General features: G+C 42.0%; 1 protein-coding gene across 12 annotated transcripts in view; it reads left to right on the top strand.

Annotated features, from left to right (window-relative positions):
* Positions 1 to 18,685, top strand: part of Mbnl1 (muscleblind like splicing regulator 1) — a 161,413-nt gene that overhangs the window by 729 nt on the left and 141,999 nt on the right. The gene's annotated exons all lie outside the window — the stretch shown is intronic.

Here is an 18,685-nt window from a genome sequence, read left to right as displayed (position 1 = left end):
TAAGTATAGAGGCGCTCTGGGTGGAGCCGCAGTTCGTTGATTGCATTGCTTTCTTGAAAGGTCTAAAAGAATGAGAAGTAGTTGGTACTTGGGTTCTGGTTTTTAGACAAAAGCAGGACAAATATGTGGCCCCCCTCCACCCACTTTTTCTTTCTTTTTTTTTAAACGGAGCCGGAATCTGTTATTGGTAGTAATGTGTCATGTGAGAATACTTTGATTCCAGAGCCTGTAACACGAGCAGGTATATGGTGGAGCTGTGCCTTCCCGGCTCAGCTCGCTCTGGGCGCTTTACAACTACAGGGTGTTGATACAAGACTAATTGTGCTCTTGCGTCTGGGGGCCTGGAGCCTCTGCGGCTGCTGGGATTCCTAGGTGTATTTCCATAGAGCATGCCTCCTCATGAAAAAAACCGCCGAGGAAGCAGATGCCGGAAAGGTGACTGCCACTCTCTTGGCCGTGTGTGCCCACCAGCGCAGGCAGGCACTGCCGGTTGCAAATGCATCCTCAACTGCCATACTCCAAGGAATTTCTTAAACAAATTAATAAACCCAGAGAAAAGTCATAATTTAATTAATGCCTTTGGATTTGCAGGCCCTCTGCAATGTGCTTTGAAATACTACACCAGTGGACGTCCTGTTCCTCCCTCTTGGGTTTGAACACGGTGTCTGTTTATACAAAGAGGGCATTTAGTACATAACTATTCTATAGCAGCCGGATTGAGCCCTGCCACGGTCTCTCTCTGTGGGTTCAGAGGGTTGGTGTTTTCTAGCCTTGTTGCTGTTGAGATAAAATATCACTCTGGCGAGTTAAGCCGAAAGTTGAACAACTTCAAAATTCATCCCAAGAATATGAAGTTCAATACTTATAATGTCTTGGGTGTGGAGTGATAGCCCACACAGAATAAGTTATTTTGTAGCCTGTGAAAGCACAGTGCTGTCACTTGGGTCTTTGCTTCCTTAAAGTTTGTGACAACTGCGGTTCCAGACTCTTTTAGGAAACCTGCAGTGTTCCCATTTTCCCTGGTTTTGTGCATTTGCTTGGGGGTTACATTTTCTTTTTATTGCTATGTTGTTAGGCCTTCTTTCAAAATGCAGACATAATTTTCAGTCTTCTTTGTTTAATGCGGGGTTTCTCGCTGAGAACTACAAAAGTTACCTTTTGTGCTTTAGAGAACAGGTTAGGTCAGCGCCAGCAAACCTGTTCATCTGTCTGTAATTATACTGTCACTTAAGACATAATAATCGGGTTTTATTATTACTAAGAGACTCTGCAAAACCTCACATGTGCCTAGTTGGATTTTTTCCCTCATATAACTAGAACAAATCTATGTGTATACGTACAACTGTGGTACTCTGTGCACTTGTGCCAAAGAGAAACCAAAGTTCTGTGTGGTTCGAGATGATATTGCTGTGTTTACATTTCCATATTTGAGGCAAACTTAGACTCCAAGTCAAATTCATTAAACTCTATTCCAACATTCTGTTCTTCTACTGGGCACAGAATTCCTATGAAATGAAACATTGGGTTCTCTTCCAGAACAAGAAGAGATTCTTCCAAGGTTTCTTCTTGGGGGAGAAAAGATTGAGGAAGAGTATATGACTTTGTTATATAAAATTTCCTGTCTTCATTGTAAGCAAAAAAAAAAAAAAATGCTCTTGCATTTGTGACTGCCATCATACATTAGGCCTGCATTTGACATACCTGTTTATAGAAACACATAGTCTTCCTGTACCTGCTGGCTTTCTGCTGGGTTTTTGGAGATGTATAGACTAGAGAGCACCTCAGGTCCTACTTGGAATATTCCAAGTTTGAAAAGAAGAGGTGATTGAAATTTTTATGCTCTAAGAAAATGACATTCAGGTGTGCTGAAGACCTGAGGGTCAGGGGCATGGAGGGAGGAGGTGAAGTATGTCACTGAATGATTGGCCCAGTATGAAGTCCAGCAGCCATGCCATGTCTATAGAGAGGTTACACAGGAAGATGGTGAAGTGTCTGGCCTAGTGAGCCCCAAAGCTCCATGGTTTGGGGAATCTAGAAGGTGCTATCCTATCAGTCACTAGCCTTATGTTCCTAGAGCACTTGAAATGTGGCTTAGTCAGATTGAGGCTTCCTGTAGGGTAAAATGTGTACTGATGTCGAAGACTTCAGACAAAGGAAAAAATTGAACATCTGATTAATGTTTTTATATTGATTATATATTGTAATGATAATGTTGTGGCTGTTGGCCTCAGTAGATCTTGTTAGGTTAATTTCACCTGTTTCATTTTACTTTTTTACAGTGGCTACTAGGAAACAATATAATAAATGTGGCTGACATTATATTTGTATTGGAGAGTGCCATTCTAGAATAAAGAAGGAAAACAGTATTCTGAGAAAAAGAGTTTGCTGGTCACAGCATAATGAAGTTGACTTTTAGTCTGCAAGATAAAGAATTTATTATACATAGAAATTCCTTATTTTTCTTATCCATTATAACCAGAATTTGAGAAAACATACCACCTTACATCTATTTTTATTTCCTGAAAACTACTACTTAGTTTAGAGATTTAATGGTGAGGTCGTAATAGCAGAGAAAAGACTTATAATTAGGAGATGAGTCTTAACACCTCTCAAAGGCCAGAATAGAGTATGATTGCTACTTGGGAACATTTTAGAGACACTATAGTTATCATTGTCCTGGAGTTACCGAACATAAACAAGTCACTAAAATTTATTTTAAAGTAGAGTTTTCAGTAAATAGCAGTTATCCCCAGAAACTTAATATGTATTTTCCTCTGCTCTAACTTTCCTTCCTTAGAAAATAAAAACACCCAATACATGCATACGCAACCCTTGACCTGGTGTTAATACAGGATTCACTGGAGCAAAAGCTTGTCACCAGGAGGGGCTCAGGCCTTGTTCAAGTGTTAGGAAAGGTAAAAAGAGGTAATGTCACAGCTTGGAAGAACTCCCGTGTACAGAGACATGGTCTGGAGACAGCGTCTGGCTGCAAACAAAGCACGATGGCACAGGTCCTAGAGACATTCCTTTCAGATACTTTCATCACTGAAGTCCATTGTGCCTCGCACAGTGAATCTGGAGCCAGAGAAATGTGGTTCTTTTCTAACCATATAAAGTATGCTTGCTGGTATTTTCTTGAAAGACTTCAAAAAGAGATGGATGTACTGGGCATTCTTGGAGGCAGGAGGACAGGTTCCACGTGGAGCGTGGAGAAGACTGCTTCCTGGCTGGTGGCCTCTTGAATCTGTCTTCTGTAGTGTGAGGCCTCAAGGAGTTATGTGGAGGATTGGGGGACAATGATCCCATTAACTGCATTGTTTCTGATGAGTCATGGGGCATATTCACTGATGGCTGGAGTGTTATTGATTGAAAAGCAGAGGATGTAAGAAGAGCTATTGACATGCAGCATTAAATGTCTGTGGACATATTTTTAAGTTCGAGATAGGGAAATTGATTTTTATGTAATATTTTTCATACTTCACAAATGTACATTTATATGAGCATATAGCCATATCCTTGAAAACAGATCAGAAATACCTAGTAAATCTATGATTGTGGGTTGACACCTATTTTTAGTCTTTTAAAACAGAAATTCACTACATCTCTTTCAGATAATCACTCATGTTTCTGGAGAGGTATCTTGTCACACATGCCTGGAACATTCACAGAATTAATCTTTGAGAGACTTGGTGTAGGGGGCATGTATTCAGCACTTTTCCCACTAGTTTTGAGATCTTGTTCTAGGTTGCTGTGACTATTCTTTGTTTAAACCATTAGAGGAATAATTACTCTCAAGGTTAAATGTAGACATGTTGGGTAGAATATAGAATTGCTTTTCTACTGAGGTCAGTTATTTCAAAAAGGCGGAGTTGTTTCTAGAAGAGTACATGGTTCATGTAGTATGTCTGCTCCAGGAGAACAGCTGTTGCTTCTTTTGGCATTTTTCCAAGAAATGGAGAGAGTGACTTTTACCTGTCCCAAAAGGTATTTGGTGAAGGTACATGGGGTGTGCTCTCCTTAGGTGGGCAGATGCATGCATGGGAATATGGGTGTGGAGATGCAACTTTTGCTAAAGCAGCTGAAGTAAGTTTGGATACTCTGTGCTAAATGCCGTGCTATTATTAAAAATTGTGGTAAATATATAATCCACAGACCACTGTTGATAGCCATACAGGTGTCAACTTCATTCTTGTCTCTCGTTAGTTAAAAAGAGATTTTCCACCCCCTCTGGAGGCATTTTTAATAAATTTATATTCGACACTGGATTTTCTCTACATTTTATTTTTTAAAAAATTGGAGGCTATTATCTAAAAATGAACTTGTTTTAAAAGTAACAAGATTGTAGGATTACGGGGATAGGCTTAATCCTGTGAAATGAATAGTCTGAGGCTGGTTTGTAATATTAATTTATCATGTAAAGTTGACTTGTAGGTGAATACATACTGTGAGACATACCCCACTAGCTCATGAAAATCTACCGAATTTAGTCCATATATCCCCCTCCCACCCCCATTGGCAGTCTGCTGAAGGGGAATGAAAGTTTGGAGCTATCTATGAAAAAGAAACAGCACTTCAGAGTTAGGGCTAGGAAACATGGCACAGAAGTCCCCACACAGAAAAGGTAGGTCCATGCAGCTCAGACCCATGTGTCTATAATAGAGCAGATAGTTTTGCAATGAAGCATGCTTGGGTTTCTCATTACTTAATTTCACCTTTACCAAAATCGTGTTCTCTTAAGGAGCATTGGTGACATCTGACTGCATTTCCCATGTATGCATGTACCATCTAGACACAGGGTTTTCCCCCATGTTCTTAAGCCTTTTATCTGGCAGACTTGTATTGTTTCCCAGTGACCTGTACTAGAATGTCGATAGAGTGCGTCATTAGTGTTAGTGAAAACCATAAAATTAAAGCTTTTTATAGTTACATACATATCAGAAAAACAAAGTGGGTAGCAAAGGCAAGCCGTGGATGTAGAGAGTTTGCCCAGGAGAAGCTTGATTGAAAGTAACCCAACTCTTAGACTAGGTTACGATAATAACTTGAATGTGCACCCAGAATTCGTATATTAAAGTACATCATTGCAAATGATACCGAAACATACCAAAAAGCAGTGATTTAATTTTGGAAAGTAAATGTGCATAATGAACAGCAAAGAGAGAAATACACGGGCTGGGGGGTTAGAATCAGAAACAGCCTGAGTATCTAATTTACCATGACTGAGTAAAAGTGACCCCAGACCAGAAGGTGTGGCTGATGGTTTTGGACATAGGTACAAGTGTCCTATCTTGAATTCAGTTTTATGGGTGTTCAGAAACCTTTATGATACTTTAAGGGCCCTGTCTGTGAAAAGTATTTTAGCAATGTCTGTAAGTTTTGTACTTAGAATCTCTGTGACCAAGTAGACTCTTCCAGAACATTCTTAAAAGCAGGATAAAGTTCTATATGCAGTGAAACTGTAAGGAAGTCAACAGTGAAAGACTTCTACAATCTATAGCCAGTGTTCATGGGAAGCATGTACTGTGCTGACCAGCACAGGGTCAGAATGAGGCCTTATTCTTTGTATTCATGTTGGGAGAGTATCACAGAATTTTCCTGAGCTTGCCTTAGTATCAGCATTCAGACTGTCCACAGTTCATTGTATCAAAATTTTTTCATCATCTGTTTAATAATCTATTTATCATCATTGCTGATGATACTAGAAACAGTACATTAACATTTTATTTGTTTCTCTCTTGTCCCATTATAAGAGAACTTTCCTTTCAGGGAACATTTCAGGCTCCCTTGGTTGGAGGAGATACTGTCTTTCATTTTCTAGTAGAAACCAGGCGGGCTACTCAGTGAGGGGAGGTGAGCAGAGGCGGGGCCAGGGCTTGCTGCTGGGGACAGCCCTGAGCCGGTGGCTGGACTCAGGATTCCCCTCCAAAGGCCCCTCATTGATATTTGTGTGGACTGAATTTTGGTTTCACAAAGCAGAGTTGGGAGGGCACACCAGTTCCTATGAACACTTCAGTTTGTTTTCAAAGTCCAGTGTTTATTGAGTGTAGGTGAGCCACCCAACAGACCTCACAGGGCATGGCACATTTGGAAGGTCAGAACTCCTTAGTAGATACAAGTGGTGACAGCCAGATGACTTTCATCATTTTACTGTTGTATCTGTATACATTTATTATTTTTTGTATACATTTATTATTTTCTTGAAAGGAAGAACAGATTTAAGGGAAAAAGTTTGTCTTCCCATGGCTTTAGTTTCTACATCTCTGAAATTATAACATCTAAATAAGTATGATCAAGTTAACAGAATGCCTCTTGCTGTACATCTCTTTATAAGGTCTCATTTAGTTTTTTCTGTGGCTGTAAAATAGGCCCTGACCTTGGCCTTCAAGGTTAGACAGAACGACTGGAGCTTCTTTGGTCATGTGCATAGTTCAGAGGCTTCATTGTTTTCTGATTTCATGTCCAAATTTTTAACCCAGATTTTTGGCCTCCCCTAATACATAAAAAATCGTGATGAGCAGAGTAGCCATACTTGCGCTCATTAGGATTTCCCGTGCATCAGGTTGAGGCTGATGTACTCATACCTGTATTCCCTGGGGCGGCTTCATGAGGTGGGCATGACCAGTACCCTGGATTCACAGATGGGGAAACTGAGGCACAGGTATACTTCTTGCCCAAGGTTATTTGCCTAGTAAGTAGCACAAGGAGTTGAACCAGGGTGGTCCCATATCAGGACCCATGCTCTTATGTGAAAGAATAGAAACAGATTTTTTAAAAAAATGCTGTGTTGGCTGCTGATAGGAGGTTGAGGGCATGAACTCTTGGGGTACTTGAGGAGTCATACTTGCTGCATACACACCTGGGAAGCTCCAAGAGAGTGGGCGAAGAGGAGGCGGGTGGAGGGAGATGCGAGAGGGCACCCAGGCTGGGGAGAGGCCGAGCGGGTGGAAGGAGGCTGCACTGGGCTTTGGACACCATTGGGGAGCTTGGGAGAGTATAGCAGGTGCTGAGCACGAGCTGACCTTGGCAAGGGAGTTGACCTCATGGAGCTGTGCGCTGGTGACTTTGAACAGAGGAAGGATGGGGCACATGGATGAAGTCCAGATTCTGGTTGGCAAGCAGAATGTGGGACCATGTGGAGACAGGAATAAGGGGCACGGGAATAATGGCTTCGTGTGCTGGGGACATGTGCCAGGCCCAAGGTCCTGAGGTGGAGCTGATGAGGCCAGCATGGGAAGCTTTGGTTTACTACCAAGGATTTAAAGCATCTTAAGAATTAAAAAGCTTCCTATCCATCAAAATCCCTTATTGAGAATTTGACTGCTTTCCCTGAGTATCATTGCTATATTAGAATAAAGAATTATATTTATTTATATTTTAAAATATCAGCAAGAGAGTGTCTCATCAGGGCTTCTAACTCGGCTGGGTTGATGACACCATCAGTTCCATTACTGGCTGTGCCAGGCCTGGGCCATGCTCAGGACCTGATGGGCTACAGAAGGCCACCGAATTCTCCATCCTGACTTGGCCCTTCTGAAGTTAGTACAGCCTGATCTTTACCGTCTGTTGCTATTTGCTGGGAAGTGTCTCAGTGTCCACGCGGCCTGCCTGTGTGACCTGTCCTCAGTGATAAACAAGGCGGCAGATAGATGCATGATAAAGCGAGTTTGCAATGTGCTCAGCGTGGCTGACATTTGTCCTCCTCAGACCTGGCTATTTTAGGGAGGGTATCAGTATAACTGTGTATTCTTTTTCCTGGAAATAAAAATCCTCGGTGATCAGTCACTCTTCTAAACAGAGTGATTTGCCTATGGGAATCACTAAGCCGTTGCATTTGGCTCATGGCTGTGTGCATGGCTGTGATTCCCGTAGAGCAGGAGGCTTTCTGTCAGGAGCCCTTTGACTTGAGACTCTTGCCCACTTGTTCACATAAATGACTTAGCATAGCGTAAGCAGAAGATGTCACAGTAATGATAGATCATCTTATATTCAGTCATATATAGATAAATCCCCATGAAACCAAGACAGTTTTAAAGAAAAAGATCCTATTTATAAGTACTCACCATTTATTATTAATTTAGGTTCTCTAGATCCAGAGCATGTTTATATGGAGCTAAAGAATAACCTTGCTCTGTCTTGTCTTGCCTTTGCTATACACTGTTAGTATGCACTGAGGCAGAAGCCAACTTTGAGTACATGCCTCTTTCTGTTAGACTCTTTTTCTTATCTGGTCTTTGCCTTGTGCTATACAGATGCATTGAAAATCATTTGTTATATTAAGAGAATGCTTAGAAAGTCTTCCTTTTTAATTAACTAAGACGAAGCAGTATTGAAATGAGAACTTCTGTATTATTGTACTGATTTTAACTAGACTAATTGACTCCAAATGACTTTGAGCCCTTGTTTGAGTTTTACTGCTCCAACATTCAGGGAAAGCTGTGCTGTCAGTTTGGGGGCATTCCCAGGAGGCATTTGGTATTAAGTACTTCCCTGAAAGTCTTCAAGAGATTGGAAGGACAAAGTGGTTGGCAATAGCAGGGACACCAGAAAGTCTTTGACCTAGGGATAGAGAGTCTCTCTGAGGTAGTGCACAACCTTTCCACTAGATAATTTGAAAAGTGCAGAACAGTAGTAGTTCGGACTATTGAAAAATATAGACCTCAGAGAAGATCCTGCAGAGTGCTTTGATGAGGCAGGGGCATACTTGCTAAATGTTGCATAGTGGAAATGACTATCAGAGGAATATAGTTTTGAGGACTGGGATTTTTAAAGAGCATTTATTATATTGGGAGCAATTAACATAGGAAGAAGAATATTACATCTACTTCTCAGTAATGGGTTAACATCTACTAAGTGCCCAGGTCTTTCCCTCTCAAAAGTTACTTTATCATGTTGACAATAAGACCATAGAAAGGTCAATTCACCTTTTATGTTCTGCTAAATAGTTAATTAGCACACATATTTGGAGCACCTGTTAGAATCAAAAGATTGTAACAGATCAGGAGAGGAGGCTCTCCAATGAGTGACAGTTTCTGACTTTCTCTCATGAATAATTGAGTTGGGGAAAAAGACACAGGAGTTAACAATGGAGACCACACAAGGGAGACCAAAGGAGGAAGCTCAAAGAAGGAAGGAAATTCAAAGAGGAAGTCTCTGGAACTGAATGGCCAGGACCTCTACGTGGAGGCCTCTGAAAAAGGTCTGGGGGTGCAGCTCTCTTTGCAGATGTGGAGGGAAGTGGTGCACACAGGGTAGATGTAGTGGAGCAAGCTGTCGCCCCTGAGCGTCTTCTCTGTGGGAGCCATGATGGGCTTGTGTTCTTTTCTGTGAAAGGCGAGGTGGGAGAGAGCACCCTGGCAGTGGTCATGGTTATGGGCTCATGGTGCTGACCAGGACACTGAGACTCAGAGAGGTTAATGTAGCAGCTAGAAGTCAGGTCTTCTATTGCATCCCAAACAGCATCTCTTCCCACCCCGTGTGATTCTGCCAGGGGTGAGGGTTAGGGTTCAAGTTTGCAAGACAGTCATTTAAAAACTTTACTCTTTATAACAGTGGACACAGGTCTAGGAAATACAAATTTAATTTAAATGGTTGTCAGATTTTCATGTTTATGCTTTGGCGTTGAGATTATAAACGGTATATAGTTTGGCAAACGCTTATAATCTTTGTTCCTTGGATTTGTAAAAACCGAAACGCACATAAGATAGGGCTCCTGTTTCGTGGCAGGATGAGGCTGACGGCGTGTGCTGCCTTCTGCACATGCCCTGGTACTTGTGTTGGGCTTCCCCTCAGAGAGGGACTGACTTGGGAAGTTCAGAGGCAAAGCACAGTTGTCTCTAAGTATCCCCAAGAACTAGATTCCAGAACACCCCTTGGTTCCTGACATTATGGCTGTGCAGGTCCCTTACATAATGTCCTACATGTTTGGCCTGCATTTCTAATCACCTCTTGATTACTCACAATACCCAGCATAGTACAAATGCTATGTCCGGGGCTGTCAGACTGGCAGGGAAAACTGTCCACATATTCTGTGCCGACTGAAGGTTCTCCAGTGTTTTTCTCCAGAGCCTCCAGCCCCTGTTTGGTTGACTGCAGATACAGAGCCACAGCGGTTCAGGGTGGGAGCAGTTATGGCACCATGCAGCTTCCTCAAGACGTGGTAGGACCGCAGGGCCCAGCCCTGCCCACAGGTGTGATTGTGCCTGGTGCTTTCAGAAGGCACCCTCGTCACCCATCAGTCTGTGCCCTCTGTGACTGCCCCTGTGACTCAGCTATGTCTTTAAAGGATGAGCCCTTCTGAGGACATGTTCTATAGGAGACCTTTCCTTGGCCAGTAGCCTCCTCTCTTGGGGAGCTGATCAGGACATACCCCAGATAGAGTCAGATGTGGTTCAGAGAAGGAGCGTTGTCTTGCTCTTGGCATCAGAGCAGAGTGTTCTGGTACAGTGTTGACTCTGTGCTGCTGTCACACCTGGGCTTCAGGGGCAAAGGGGGAGGAACATGTGCCTGTTCTCAGAGTGATTTCCTGTATAGTGATAGAAACGTTCACCAGTGAGCTAGGGCAAAACAAAGTGGGCACAGAGGAGCCGAGAATAGGCTGTTTGTGGGCAGAGTGTGGAATTTGCCTAAAACCATTCAGTGAAGCATTCACTCTTTAGTCACTTTGTATTAGAAAAAACAAAATCCACCTATAATTTTACTAAAATGATGTGACTCATTGCTTAAACTTTTTTTTTAAAGAAGTTTTTTAAAAAGTTGTTAATAAATAAGCACAATCTAACCATAGTGTTATCCTGGATTAGGCAGAAGAGATTAATTTATTTTTCATTTTGGTGCTTATGGAACAATGTGGGGACGTCCAATTCCTGTGAATCTTTTCCACATTAACTCCTGATTTAGGGATAGATTCAAACACTCTGTATTGACAGTCAAGTTTCAGAGCCTCCAACTTTTTCAGTAAAGAAAACCCATAAGCGAGAGGTGAACATGCTTGGTTACAAAGGGTCCTGGGTGTGCGCACCATGCCTTCTCCCCCACTCTCCTTTGGGCGTAGGAGATAGAACTGTGTTCTGCAGGCCAGTTTCTCCACTGTACATGGTCCTTTTCAGGGGAGGTGTTCCTGGTTTCCAGGACTCCATCTGCCCTCTAGTTAGAAAACTAGCTGCTTCCTAATTTCAGAAAACTAGATGTAATTATAAATATTTGTTTAAAGCCCCCTGCATGAGAAATTTTACTCTAAGATTGTGTTTGAAATATTCAAGAGCAATTTGGGATATGATTTCTGATGTTCTGAAGTTCATGGCTTAGAGAAAATGGCCCATTCATAAGTGATATAAAGCAGAACAGCCACCAAGACCTCAGCATTACCAATTGTGATATTAAAAAGCTGGGTTCTCAACTGCACAGTACCTGTTCGCTTACCTAGGTGAGTGTGGCTCTTACAGGGCTCTGAGAATTAGGCATTGCTCTCCTGGCTTACTGGGGGATGGGGCTTGGGGACCTTCTGGGTTAGGGGATTTGCTTGGGTGGTACGGCCAGGTGCTTGAGGGCTGAGACTCAGCCCAGGGGTCTTGCTGTTTGTGGGTGTGCTTGTTGGTTTCCATGGCCAATAGAAGTATCCAGATCAATGCAGATTTGAGGTTGGCTCCAGGTTAATTCTGGAAAGACTGAATGAAGGGAGTGAAATGTGAAAGGAAGTTTTTGAAGCATTGCGGTCATAAAACAGCAGACGTGAATGGACTTTGAAGTCTCTCTGGCTTAGGAAGGAGTCCTGTGTCAAGTGGCCTGATCTGCTGGCGTGGTTGCACAGTATTCTGCTCCCACCTGATATCCTCGGTCCTAGCACTCTCCAGGATCAGCAAAATCTACTTTTAGACTCAAAATCATCACCACCTGTGAAGTTTCTGATGTCGCTCGCTTCTGAGTGACAGAGCACTCTGCCAATTGCTCTGTTGGGTGGCTTGCTACATGGCCAAATTCTGTTTGTCCTGAGTCCCCAAAGAGCTTAGTAAATGCTCTTGCCCCCTGTTCAACTATATTATTGTAGGGTCAGGAGGATGGATTTCATTTCTCTCATCCTAGAAAAATACAAATCTGTGGCCAACATTCAAATAAGCAAACATGCCATCGAGAATTGATAGCTCTGTGTTCTCTTGGAGATTTCTGGTTGATTGTTCTCCTGTACCCCCACATCCTTAGCAGAGTAATCACAGCAAGTCTGTGTGTGTGCACGTCTGTGCACATTTTTGGGTTTTATCCATATGTCCAAGTGTATTCCATAAATGATCATGAAGTACTGTATAAATTGTAACTAAAGTTGGAACAGAATAAATATATGAAGCCACAAGATTCATTCTTCAATTAATGGGCTGGTTTATAAATTTGCTTTGAAACATGTTTTATGTCATCTTGTGGATCTCTGCATTGTGAGAGTGTAGGCTGCAACAAACTCTAAGCAGAACAAAAAACACTTGTAGAGACACATGCAAATTTCAGTGTATTCTTCATGACTATGTTTACTGAGGGTTGGTAAGTAGGTACCGTCATTCGGACCTCAGCCTGCGTCTTAATGAATTGATTGCCATTGCGGTTTTCTTCTGCTGGCATTCAGTTTTTTTTTAACATGTATTATTATTATTTTTTTAGTAGTTGGTGGACATAATACCTTTATTCTATTTAATTTATTTTTTTAAAGATTTTTTTTAAAGATGGACACAATATCTTTATTTATTTATTTATTTTTATGTGGTGCTGAGGATCAAACCCAGTGCCTCACCCATGTCAGGCAGGCGCTCTACCACTGAGCCCCAGCCCTGGCGTTTAGTTTTAACCTGTGTTTGGAGCAACAGTTTTTTGGCATACTAATTGCTTGACATTCATGGATAAAAAATATTTTCCCTTAATATGTCAAAAAATTTCAGAGATAGATACATTCATAGAGATGGATAAGTTTAAAGATTCTATGCTAAGGTACTAATGTATGGTACTAATGTGAGGAAAAGTAAGCACCTACATTTCAATTCAGTATTTCTGTGAAAAATGAAATATTAAATGTGCAGATTACACAATGTTTACTGAAATATACAATTGGGTTCTTTTATATTCTAGGTACTGTGGTAGGCATTGGGTAGGCATAAATAGTAAGTATAGTCAGGAAATGTAGACGTGTCTCCAGTTTTAAATTGGCCATTGAAGGAAGAATGACGTTTTGTAAGGTCTTCCTGCCATTAAATTTTTGGTCATTAAAAAGTATTGTGTATAGATGCCAGGAAATATTTATTTTAAAGCTTCTGCCAATGTTAGGTGTATTATGTAAGCATAAGAAGAATATTTCCATGTAAAGGAAAACGTCATTTTATGCTTAGCATTACTGCTTTACAGTTAAGTAAAAATCAAAGCATCACAAAATAGTCCAGAAAGAGAAAACTCAAGTTTGAGTGGCCGCAGAACATTGTGAGTTGGGAAGGTGGAGCCAGCGCGGAGGCTCTGGCTTTGCCGCTCCATAGCATGCAGAGTGCTGTGACAGCAGGGCTGAGCAGCTGAAAATGTCTGCAGCTGGGAAGCTTGTGAGTTTCAGAAGGTCATTTTGGCATCCTAGTAAGAGCACCGATTCCCAGACAAGGTCCAACTGGACAGCCAGGAGAAGAGAGAGGTCCCGAACCCCGGGGTTGCAGCAGCCGGGATTCTAATTGGTTGTGGCCATCTTTCATTGAAATATTTATAGAGCTGTGAGCTTTGCTTTTCTCTTCTGAAAGTTTCAGTTTTTCTTACCTCTGGTTTTGTCCCTGTAACAGGGCAAATGTTACTTTAGTTTTATTTATGTATGTCATCAACCCTGTCCAGACGAGAAGGAGTAGACTACACAGCACTGAATGTGCCTCAGAGGCACCTGTGAGAGGGAGCGCATGTCAATCAGAAGGAAGAAGAGGAAGCAAGTATTGGAGATGAAATTGAGGGTGAATTTCTCAGCTATCTGGCAACTGGAGCAAACATGTTAGGAAGTAGAAAAATCCATTTAATGAAAGTTCTTCATATCCTATATAGTGTTTTATTGTTAAACCTTTAGGGTGTTTAAATATCTAACTTTGCCTTTAAATGAGATCTTGGAAGAGATGAATTCTAAGTACTTAAGAAGTGAAAGCTGAATTCTTTTTTTTTTAATGTATTTTTGTTACTTTATGTGGTGCTGAGGATCGAATCCAGGGCTTCCCACTAGCAAGGCAAGCACTCTACTGCTGAGCCCCAGCTCAACCCCTGAAAGCTTGTCTTTCAAGGCCCTTCCAGCCTCCTCTCCTGCCAGCCCCATTGCATATGGATACACCCGAGAGACCACTCCCTGTGCCCATGGTCATCTCTTCCCCAGCTCTCTGCCTTATGGCCCATATTTCCACAGCCTGGCTTGCTTTCCCTCCTTGTCTCTCCGTGGGTAAAAGGCACTGTTCTGGAGCTGGGGCACAGCTCCGTGGTGGAGTACTTGCCTAGGATGTAGGTTCAGTCGCCAGCACTGGAAAAAAAGCCATTTTCCCAGGCCCACCTAGATGACCATCATGACGCCATCTCTGACTTCTCCTTCATCCCACCAGTTTTACCCCTTGTGTCTAGGCTGCGGAGAGAGGGTCATCAATACGGTTAACACAGTCAGCACACATACATCATTTTACCTGTGTATTGCTTTTAGCATTAATGCTTACATTTATTCATTTAATAATGTATGAATGCATTTAAATTTATTTTGGGAAATATGTATTCCTCTAAGACAGGAGGAGAAAAAGAACCGGAGAAAAGAAGCACCCTTGGAGGAATAGCAGGAGAGACATTTGGGGATGTTGGAACCGGGATTGTAATTTTTAAGTCGTTTTCACTTTGGGTTTTAATTTTCTGAACCAAAATACCATTGACTACTTCCCTGGACCACCAGGTGACTAACCTAATGGGGAGCAGGTTTGGCACATGCAGAAAGAAAGCCCTCACTGTCACTGTAGGTAGTGCTCGGGGCTTCTCTCCGCCATGCTCCTCTACAGTTTTAACAGCTGCCCGGGCTTCACTGTTTTGGGGACGGTCATCCCCCCTTGTCCCTGCTTCCCAGCCACGTCCTGGTGGCCCTTGGAGCTGGCTCGGGCTCCCTTGGCCTGTGTGGGTCTCACCCGTGGGGCACTTTCTTCTCACACACCCAGGTTCCTGAGGGAAGCACTGAAGGAAGCGCAGGCTCCTGTTGTTCCCAAGCAGATTCAGGTGGCCCTAGGGCCTCTTCCTCAGAAGCCATCCTTCCAGTCAGCAGAACCTGTGACCTGTGAGGAGAAGCCAATCGATGTGGTGTTGGATTTCCACGTCCCCAAGTGTACGTGTTGATGCCCAGCGTGGATTACAGGGACAGTGTGTCCTTCACTGTGCTCACAAAGGAGACCATGCCATCTCCCTGGGAAACCTTACCTGAAGGTGTCCCTGCACTTACCCATCTCACGCCCAGCAAGCCTCAGGAGAGACACCCGGTCATGGCCCACCAGCTTGACCCTGGGCACACCTCGATCTGATTTTGGCATCTGTGGTATTTATAGTCCTTGTCATTTTCATGATCTTTGATATGAAATGGCTGGGATTGTTGTGAATGAGGTTTTGTACCTGGAACCATCAAGACCTGACGCTGAATCTTGGCTCCTCCGTGTAGCTAGCTAAGGGGACTGTGGTGAGCGTCTTGGAACCATGCAGTTTATTTGTTTACAAATGAGCAATCACTGTCTCTGAGACTTGTGAAAAACAAAGAATGAGGATGAAAATAAATTATACACTAGTATGTAGAATATTATTTGCTGTGTTGAAAAACAGTAGGAGGTATGAGTTCTATGTGGAGAAAACCCCAATTCTGTGCTTAGCTTCTTCACTAGTAACTTCAGAATTCAGTGACCAGAAGGGGAGGCCTGAGCTCACATAGAGAGCAGCAAGAGCTCACTTTTCTCTTTAGTATTGGAGACCCTTTACCGCTGCTCTACATTCTCATCCCTTTTGTGTTTTTTATTCTGAGACAGGGTCTCAGTTGCTAAGGCTGGCCTTGAACTTGGAACCCTCCTGCCCCAGCCTCCCAAGTAACTGGGATTATAGATGTGTACCACTGCACCTGGCTCCAAGATAATTTTCAAAAGTTAATCTCTTTAAAGGTTATTACCTAATAATATTTTATCCAAAACAAAATGATTCTTATTGCAATAAGATTACAGAATGATCTGAATCTTTTTTTTCTTCCTACTAACTTGGATATGGAGGGTTTATTTGAATTTAAATAAAGGGCTGGGTTTTTGTTATATATGAAGGAAAAGATTCCATTAATTTTCACATACACACAAACATACACGTACATTAATTCTTATTTCACATTTTATCTATAATGATAATTTATTCAATCATATTTTAGTGATTGGATAGGTAGGTGTCTCAATTGTTTTTCATCTTTTTGTGAAATAATTTTACTATTCTAAATTATTATTATTGTCTGGTGGTACCAGGGATTTGATCCAGGGCCTTGTATGCTAGACAGGTGCTCTACCACTGAGCTATACCCCCAGCCCTTACAGTATTGTTCTTATAAATAGATAAGGAGCCTACATACCACTCTGTGAGTATGTATAATAGTTTGATACTAAAATGATTGAGAAATATGGAAAATTCAGGATTGCTACATGAGCACTGCTCTCATTTGTCTGATGCATTCTTTAAGATGTGCTGGGGGATTTTGTACAAAGCTGGTTGCTTTTGCCTCCACATTTGTAGTGCACTATTGGGCAGGACTCAAGTAAATGCCCCGAGACAGGAAGGGTGGTGTTTTACCGTGTGCAGAATGTGAGCGTGATGCCGAGGGGCATGCGTGACTTAATGATGAGCATTGGCAGAACTTTCCAGAACATTTTACAGGTGTACTAGTTTTCCAAAGTAGTTGATAGAGTATAATCAAATAGCATGCCACTAAATATGTAAGCAAGCCATCTTTTCAAAAAAGAAACACTTTTTTTTTTTTAAGAAATGATGGGGTCAGAATACAGTGAGCAGTCAATTGTGACAGGAGTGTGCTAGCTCTAGTTGACTGTGATTGTCAGAGTTATATGGGGTTAAGTATGACCTCTAGAGTCTGGTAAAAACCTGAGTTCCCAGTCTTGTGCCTCTGGGTGTCTGCTGTCTGTCCCAGGAGTATGTTTTTAGTGGCCAACCCTAAGGGGTGGATTCGGGTTCCCCTGGCCTCTTTCTGGAAGGTCAGCCTCCTCGAAGGTTGGCCTTGCAGCTGACCGATGCCTGGCAATGGCGGGAGCTTGCTTGCGGCTGCCCTGGGTGCTCTGATGGTGTGGAAAGCTACTTGTTGACCAAGAGCACAGGATGCTGTGGGACAGGCATAGTGCCCCAGTCACTGTCTCATTAAAAGGGCATATTCTTCATGTGACCCATGTGTCACGGCCCTTCTGGGATGCACAGAACCTATGTCCTATTGAAAGAATTAGGAAGAGGACCTTTTTTTTCTTCTTATTTAGCAAAGGAAACAAATCTCAAGCTGTCCTATTGGTTCAATATGTGTATTCTTTTGTAGAAAGTAGAAAATCCTAAGAATAAAATCTTTGATCCCATCTCCTAAGACACATGACTTTATTTATACTCTGACAACATGGTGAATCACTTTGTCAAAATGGGAATAAAAGCCTTGGAAATGCCCACATCCTGCCACCCAGCCATTTCAAGTCTTTTAAAAAACCCTCTTTGAGCTACTTCTGTATCCTGGAAACTGTTGTTTACTCACTGGGAGAGAGAGGGGAGCAAAGTCAGGGAGGAGTGCTTCTATTTTCTAACAGGACACTTGCTCAGGCGAATTAGAAGAGAGGACTGGGCATGGGTCTTGGTTCTTTAATTGGAAGTGCATGAGGCTTCAGGAGGGCCCAGTGCAGATCTGTGAAGGAGGCCTCTGCAAAGTTACGTGTGGGAAGATATGTCCGGGCACCCATGAGCCTTCCAGAATTTTGTTGTGCCTTAGCTAGTTTGATAATAACTTATATTTATAGCAGTTGTCAGAAACCATTTCCTTTAGTCAATTAGAATCTAAAGGAGGAAGAGGGGCATGGGCTATTTTCTTGCATTTGTAGAAGTACTGTGTTGAAGCATTCTTTACTCTTGTGACCGTGTTGTGAGGTTTCCCAAGTAGAGCATGTCCACAGACACCTGGAACTGCACAGTATTTTTATTATTATGAAAATAACAGTAAGCTATGGATTGTCCATTTTGATACTGTCAACCCCCAAGTTTATTCAAACTTCCAGCTTCTGTTTTTTTGGCAGATAATTATGGAATACAATTGCTTGATTGTTTTGGCAAGAAAGGCTTTACATTGAAATAACAGGAGTCTAAAAACATGTTACAAATGTTTCCATTGATTAGCTGCCTTATATGAACTAGCAATTGAAAAGATTTTGCAAAATACAAATAGGCTTTAAGTTTCATTATAAGAAAATAAAGGTCCATCATACTTTTTTGCATATTCCTACAGGAGAAATTTACAGTGTAGATTTAAAGATGGTGTCTTTTCAAAGTAAGCCTAGATTTAACAAAAACAGAGAAGCGTATTATCATTCATTGCTGGTGAGAGCATTTTGGTAAATATTTTCTTGAAAGAAGTTTGCTGTTCTAGTTCAGAGTTAATATATGAATACACTTCACGTTC

The sequence above is a fragment of the Urocitellus parryii genome, chromosome 2 (assembly GCF_045843805.1).
Source record: "Urocitellus parryii isolate mUroPar1 chromosome 2, mUroPar1.hap1, whole genome shotgun sequence".
Taxonomy (NCBI): Eukaryota; Metazoa; Chordata; class Mammalia; order Rodentia; family Sciuridae; genus Urocitellus; species Urocitellus parryii.
Note: the sequence above shows the minus strand (reverse complement) of the source record. Positions and strands in the feature narration are given on the sequence as shown.